Here is an 8,355-nt window from a genome sequence, read left to right as displayed (position 1 = left end):
GGATGGGTCACAGAAAAAAGATTCAGACATGACAAGCCTCTTCCTTAGCAACACCAAATGAGAATAGTTCACCACTGGGCACTAAATGGAAACTGATATTGAAAAATGCTTTGTTCTGTAGAGCTATTTGACTCTAACCATGTGTTATACATATGTGAAGTTCTCATGGTAGAGTGGGATCAGCCTCTCACAAATTTCCTTTGTCATCTTCATACTTTCCAGGTTATAGAACCCCTCCATGTATTCTATTGCTGGGGCAACTGCTGCCTGACCACAACAATTATATAAGAATCAAGATTATGGGGGCTAGAGTTGTTTTTAAAAAGGTGAGTAATCTGAATTTGAACCCTGAGCTATATGACTCAGCAGTCCAAACTTTTAAATCACACCATACTATCTCTATGAGATGGAAAGCATATCATGAAAGGTTGTTTTAGGCAGAAACAAATGCCGAGAAAACCACGGTACCAAGACCCTCTATGTTGCTTTGGTGACATTAGGGAACTCGTGACCTGATGGTAGTTACAACAGGCTCAGCACGTTTATGGTTTTTATGAATTTTAGTATCCTCTTCTGTGAAGGAAAGAGGTTGGGCCAAATGATCTTAGACCTCTTTCAATTCTACATAATTGCTTAATACCCAAGATTTCTAAAAAAGTATTCAGTGTAGAATAAGGATTACTTTATTATCTAGTAAAAATGGCTTTATGGGCATATATTATTTTAGTGCTAAGAAAGGACATCACTGCACATTAGCTAGCCAAAAAATTGATAGTTCACAGATTCTCTCAGTAGCCAGTTTCTTCATTACCTGTGGAAACTTCAAAGGATTTTTTAATTACGAAGAAATTATTTTGAAAAATAAGACTATTGTCAATTTCTTCACGATTCATCACTGGAAAAAATTTTGCATAAAGATGTCTTCATGTGCATGTGTGTTGGTTTCTACCCCTCCCTTTCCCCCAAGCTAAACATGTTTATGCTTGAAGCTGCTTTGTGAATCCCAAGAAAGCATTTGAAGAAAATTAAAAATCTCTGCCAGAAACTATAACCATCACTGAGCTTGGTCATAAACTGTAATTGGAAAACTGATATTAAGTATGTATCTTTATTACATTTTGAAAGCATGAATAATATATGTAATCATCTGAAGACTGAGCTATGAACCTTTCTTTAGTATTCAAACATAAATGAAAGTGTACTGTATTATCAATTAGTGTCCAGCTCCGTTGGAAGAGTGAGAATAAAATCTGTTAGACCTCAGCTGGTGATTTAGATTCTCAAACATCTTTATTCACAAGCCTAAAAAGCAGGCTGGTAACAGTCGCCAAAGCAGTTGCCAAGACAACTTATCTCTGGATTTAGTATTACTGCATTACGAAAGACGCCTACAGGGAATTTAATTAACTAATGCCTCATCTTCCTTGGCCAAAAAAGGATGGATTTTCCTTTGACTCAACGTCCCTAAAGAATGAGATTCAATAGAATCAGGGTAGACACAGACATACAAGGTAGACACGCATACACATTCACAGACCCTGGGATTTAATTATAATATAACGAGGCTAGTTTTCAAGCAGGGTTTAAATAGGATCTGCTGCAATAGTTCATACATGTTTATTGAATGAATATGAATAGATATGTTTCTTTATTCATTCATTCATTTTCCTTCTTTCTCCCTCTTTTCAAAAAGGAGTAGACATTTTAGAGAACGTTAATTGAAGCAGAAAACTAGTGCCAAAGGAAAGATAAATCTGATTAAAAAAATTGATAGGAATTTTAGAATTGTGAGAGCTATGTTTCATAATTGGTTCTGAGCTTCCAGGTAACCATGGCAATAATGGAAATGGAACAGAGTGCTTGCCTTACAATATTCCTCACAGAAAGAAATGCTTTTACTCTATTAAATTCTAATTTTTTTTTTTTGGATGGGGGTGTTATTTGAAAACCACATATATTTCTGAAATTATATTCTTAAATTAAGTGCCATAGTTTGTATGTCATGCTCTGCAGATGCTTTTGTCTCATTTAATCCTCACCACTCACCAGTAAAGCCCAATATCTGCTGAGCTAGTAGAAAGGACTATAAGTCTTGTTTAATTGTATTAATTAGTATGTACCTATATTGTACTTTCATTTTTTCCCCCATGCTGCTCCTCTGATTAATGTTCAACCCAAGAAGTTGTGGAGTTGAGCACCAAGCTTTTGCACCCTACTGGTGTTCCAGACTTTGAGCATCTTTTGGGCACTTTTTCCCCAGAATGGGCAATAATTTGAGTATTTTCTCCTTCGCAAATACCCATTATGAAAGATCTGCATTGATATGCTAACAATTCTAGAGCTGCTTAGTATTTTGTGCTTTTTAAACATAGTTAGGGGCTTTACTCCTTACAGTGAATAAGGGAAAGCAGGTAAATATGGTTTCTCCATATGTGTAAGAGGCATATGGGCTCTGCTAGAACAAGAGTTTTTTGATCCCTGCTCTCATGCCCCATATTTCATATGATCTGGCAACTAAGCCAGCAGTCATATACTTCCAGCACGTTGTTTAGTTCATCGAACTAGTCATTTGCTAAATAGGAAAACAATGATTTAATACAGTTTCAGAATATTCCTAGTTGTCTGCCTCAGAATATAATTTCGAGCTAGCCAAGTTTTCATCTACCCATCAGATAGAGTTAGCTCTCTGACTTTGTTCTTCATTTCCAAAGTCTGTTGCTGTTGTTCGCTAGAATTAGATCCCTTTGCATTTCCATAAGAACTTTAAAATCAGCTTGTTAGAAATTTAATGCATGAAGCAGGGCACCCAACGCTGGTGCTCTGAGACAACCCAGAAGGATAGGGTGGGGAAGGAAGTGGGAGGGCGGTTCAAGATGGGAGGACATATGTACATCCATGGCCGATTCATGTTGATTTTTGGCAAAACAAAACACATGTTGTAAAGTAATTATACTCCAGTTAAAATAAATAACATTTTTTAAAAGGCAAAACAACAGACATCTGAAAACTGTAGGATTTAATCAGTATTCTGTACTGAATAAAAATTCTCATTCCAAAAACAAAAAAATCAGCTTGCTAGTTTCAATCAAAAAGCCTGCTGGAATTTTGATTGGAGTTCTGTTAAATCTTTAGATCAAGTTGGGGATGACTGACATCTAATAGTATTGAATCTCCCAACCGATAGACAAGGTATAGACAGTATATCTCTCCATTTACTTAGGTCTGCTGCTGCTGCTAAGTCGCTTCAGTCGTGTCCGACTCTGTGTGACCCCATAGACGGCAGCCCACCAGACATCCCCATCCCTGGGATTCTCCAGGCAAGAACACTGGAGTGAGTTGCCATTTCCTTCTCCAGTGCATGAACGGGAAAAGTGAAAGTGAAGTCGCTCAGTCATGTCTGACTCTTCGTGACACCATGGACTGCAGCCTACCAGGCTCCTCTGTCCATGGGATTTTTCAGGCAAGAGTACTGGAGTGGGGTGTCATTGCCTTCTCCGTAGGTCTTTTTAAAAATTATCTCAGCAATATTTCATAGTTCAATGTACAAATTTTATCCACCTTTTGTTAGATCTATCCCTAAGTACTTTCTATTTTTATGCTACTGTAAATGACATTTATTGCAGCTTCCAAATATTCAGTGCTAATATATCTAAATCAACTTAGTTTTGTGTGTTAATCTTATATCTCATAACTTTTCTTAACTCATCTATTGGTTCTTTCTTTTTTTTTTTTTTTTGGTAAATTCCATCGTTTTCTACATAGACAATAAGACCACCTACAAATAAAGATAAGTTTATTTCACTCTTTCCAATCAGGATGTAATTATTTTTATTTTTCTAGACTAACTGCATCAGCTAGAACCACTAATACAAGGGTGAATAGAAATAGGAGCAAATATCCCTGTCTTGGCTCTGATCTTAAGGGGAAATAATTCTTTCACCATTAATCATAATGTTAAGTGCAAGATTTTTTTTTCACACATGTTCTTTATCAGGTTAAGATCCCCTTTCTAGTTCACCAAGGGATTTTTATCGGGAATTAATGTTGCCTTTTCTCCCTGCCCTTGTATGGTTTTTTCACATGCATGCACTGGTCAGAATTCAGCTGAAGACTAAAGGGCATTCTCTCTGCAGTTTTTCAGACATCTTTCTGTATGTTTTTTCTCTGTAGCACTTTACCCTGCAAACTCTAGCCACCTTGGCTTTCTTGGATTTCCAAGTTCATTTCTCCAACACAGGGAGACCAACACTGGGCCCCTTCTGCGAAAAACACAACCTGAAAACTCTTTCAAGGCAATTGTCTGGGGTAATATCAAGACTCACCTCGTTTGTTTCCTATCTCATAGGGATTATTAAACTTTGTTGTCTGATGTCCAGTGTCTTAAAAATCATTTTTCATATGTTGTATTCAGTTTTTTAGGTAATGGCAGTACTCCAGTATTCTTGCCTGGAGAATCCCATGGACAGAGGAGCTTGGCAGGCTACAGTCCATAGCGTCACAAACAGCTGGACACAACTGAAGCAACTTAGCAGACAGGCCCAGTTTTTCAGAGTTCCTTCAGGAGAGTTAGCACAGTCTCTGTTCCATCTTGGTTGAAAGCAGCAATCCTTCTGGAGAGTTTTCACCCTTGCACTTTCTTAGACCTCACTTTATATATAAATTACAGGCTAGATCTTCAGAATCTGTATATTTTCAAAGCCCCTCACTAAATTTATTGACATTCTTGGTTTATGATGTACAAATTTATCCTTATTTTATATCTAATGAAACCTGAGCTCTGTGAGGTAAGTTTCACAGCATGGCTAGGACCTTGAACCCAGGTTCTCTGCCCCTTTGGCTTTGACTTCTTCCAACTTTTCCTTGTATGTACAACCAGTGTCAGTGTCTCTTATATTAGTGCGAATGTTGGGAATGCTGATTTAATTTTATGTATTTCAGTAATGCCTAAACATTAACATCTAAATATCCCTAGGGCTAACTGTAATATAAATTGGGTTGCTCAGTAGAAATTGGATGTTTCTTGCCCTGTGTTAAATATTACATGTTTATACCAGTTGAGGAAGAGACAACGATAGTTCCATTATATATATAAAATCACCTTTGCAAAGAGGAATCCATCAGAATCTGGATGCAGTGAATATTCACCAAGATAGCTATCATCTTTTGTCCTTCATGTGTTACTGGACACATTTCCAAGGTAACACCTGCACAGTAATGGTATTGGTCACTCTTAGACACATTTTAGAACACAGCTGGGCAGTCATTTCCTCGTGATGTCGTCTCATAAAATTCTAGGCAGCTTTAATTGCTCCAACTCCTGAATGCTTATAGGTTAGGGTACATAGCAATATTCTGGCCTTCTTCACAGTGTAGAAAAATGTGCATTCATATGAATAACACTTGTATCAGTATATTCTCATTTTAACTTTCCTAGGTAACCAATTTCATGGAAATTATTAATTTGGCATATCCATTCCTCCTACTCAGTTATTCTAGAAATATTCAGAAATCTAGAATATATGACAATTTACATTACATAATATGAATACATAATTATAAATACATGTATGATTATATAATTTAAATTATACATATACTACAAATTCAGTGTTATTTCTTCTTCTCTGATATTCTGCTTGGGAATATTTAAAAAACAGACAACTGAGTTATATTAAGTTTAATTAATATTAGACAGCATTAAATTGGCAAATCTCATTTCCTGTGCTGCCAAACTTCTGATTTCATGGGTATCTAAACTAGCTTCCAAATGGCTGTGAAGAGTTGTTTCCATTTGGGATTCTTTGATAATGAGCACACCCTAATAATACAGTTACAACTCCTTAGGATTGTCTGCATACTCTCTGATTTTACACCACTGATGTTTTGGGAGACAAAGAAGATCACCCTTGGCAGAACTTAACCCTTCAGCAGAAATGTTAACTCAATGAAATTTCATCCCTTTGTTCTTCAGATCATCTCCTAAATCATTCATAGCCTGTCAAACAATGTAAAAGCAAAAAAAAAAAAAAAAAGGAATTTTGTTATAGTTTAACAGTTTATTTTTAAACTTAAATGCTATGTTTCAAACATGAGGCTTGACTGAGGAGGATTTAAAAGGATGGGTGGGCTTTGTGTACATACACAGCCAAGACAAAAACTTTTCCACCAGTATCAGTAGAAACCAGTTGATGATGAACTCAACTCCCTATAACTGAGGTTTAAAAAAAAAAAAACCTGGGCAGCATGTGTGAGGAATGTCTTCATATAAAATTCAGCCCAATCCACTGATCAGAAGAATTCTACCATAGCAAAGGGTAATCATGGGTATATTTTACCTGAAAGAGGCATCAGAAATTCTCCAGTTGGTAGGGGAGGGGGATGATAGGACTCCCTGGGGCTGGGGCTGTGAGGAGAAGATAGAGCAACACTGAGCATGCATAGTTTGTGTGCTCAGTCGCTCAGTCATGTCCACCTCTTTGCAGCCGCGTGTACTGTAACCCACCAGGCTCCTCTGTCTTTGGAGTTTTCCAGGCAAGAATACTGGATTGGGTTACCATTTCCTCTTCCAGGGGAAATGGAAATCCCGACCCAGGGATGAAACCTGCATCTCTTGTGTCTCCTGCATTGGCAGTTGAATTCTTTACCACTACCTCCACCTGGGAAGCCCATATTATAGTTTGACAAACCTCCAAAGAGAATCTTTTAAACTTTTCATAATTTAACAATCACTGATCCAAATGATGCTTTATAGATCTGACTATTATTCAAACATCTGGGGATCGTTTAGAAATCCTACTATCCAGGTCACTTACAGACCAAATTAGAATCTCTGGATTGGACCCAAGCATGAATGCTTTAAAGAATCATATATGAGAGGTTAGGAATCCATAGGCCCATAGGTAGGGGGAAGCTTGCTAACACTGGAACAAGGGTAAGTCCCCAGCTCACATTTGAGTAGCTACAAAGAGCTACTTCACTTCCCTCCAGACTCCTCCCCACCTAAGGATTACTGTGCCCTCCAGGGAAAAAGTTATATTTAAATTAGCAATTTTTCTTTAATCATAATACAAAACACATATAAAATTTACCATCTTCACTATTTTAAATGTACAGTTCAGTAGAGTTAGGTACAGTCACAGTGCTCTAAAACTTTTTCATTTTGGGAAACTAAAGCTCTATACTCAATTCCCTACCCACTGCTACTTCCAGACCCTGACAACCACCATTTTACTTTCTGCTTCTGTGAGTTGAACTACTTTAGATTCCTTGTATAAGTAGAATCATATAGCATTTATCTTTGGGAAACTGGCTTATTTCACTTAGCATAATGACCTCAAGTTCCATCCATGTTGTAGCATGTAACAAGATTTCTATTTTTTTTCCAAGCTGAATAATATTTAATTGCATGAATATACCATGTTTTCTTTATCAATTCATCTGTCCATGGATATTGGATTGCATCTACCTCTTATATATTGTAAATGATGCTGCAAAGAACTTGAGTGTGCAAATAACTCTTTGAGACCCTATGTTGAATTCTCTTGGCTATACACCCAGAAATGGGATTACTGGATCATATGGTATTTTAATTTTTGAGGAATCTCCATTCTGTTTTCCATAGTGGATGTATCACTTTTCATTCCTACCAACAGCACACAAAAGATTTCAAAAATATGGAAAACTTCATGAATTTGCATGTCATACTTACACAGGGAGCATGCTAGTCTCTTCTGTATTGTTTCAATTTTAGTATACAGGCTGCTGAAGCAAACACCAAATGAAAAATTTTTGAGATAATATTCAGAGCTTATTAACAAACCTCAAAGCGGTGGCAGGCTGAGTCTCCCAGATTTACTTTCAAAAATGCATGTTTGAATAGTTAATTTTATTTTAAGAGGAATCAGATCAATGTCAAAGAAAAGTTACTAACAGGGAGCCCTCAAAGCATAGTTCCCTACTAGAACATCAGTCAGGAACTTGCTAGAAATGCAGATTCTCAGCCTCTATCCCCAGAAACTTCCTGAATCAAAAATTCTGCAAATTGGGTCCAGCAATCTGTATTTTAAAAACTTTGTAGAGGCTATTAATGCATACTAAAGTTGGAAACACTCTACATTTTGATTTTATGGATCTTAGAAAGAACACTCTAAGCACTAATACTTTTCCTATTAATGCTTGAATTGACAATACATTTATTCCTTTTTGTTTTGCTTTGCTTTCTGTTAGTTGTTTGCTTGCCTGGTTGGTGAAACAGCCTTGCTCTAAGCATCAGTGACTTCAGGACTTAAAGCAGGATAAGGCAGTATTTCACACTATAATTCATAACTATAGTAACTTCTTAGTCATGATATAAAA

General features: G+C 36.8%; 1 non-coding gene across 1 annotated transcript; it reads right to left on the bottom strand.

The window, feature by feature from the left end:
* Positions 1–7,667: 7,667 nt before the first annotated feature.
* LOC145511781 (U6 spliceosomal RNA) lies at positions 7,668–7,772 on the bottom strand. The gene has a single exon (XR_014058162.1). It is a non-coding gene; the product is annotated as a U6 spliceosomal RNA (small nuclear RNA).
* Positions 7,773–8,355: the final 583 nt, after the last annotated feature.

The sequence above is a fragment of the Giraffa tippelskirchi genome, chromosome 6 (assembly GCF_054371585.1).
Source record: "Giraffa tippelskirchi isolate mGirTip1 chromosome 6, T2T-mGirTip1v1.2.pri, whole genome shotgun sequence".
NCBI lineage: Eukaryota > Metazoa > Chordata > Mammalia > Artiodactyla > Giraffidae > Giraffa > Giraffa tippelskirchi.
Note: the sequence above shows the minus strand (reverse complement) of the source record. Positions and strands in the feature narration are given on the sequence as shown.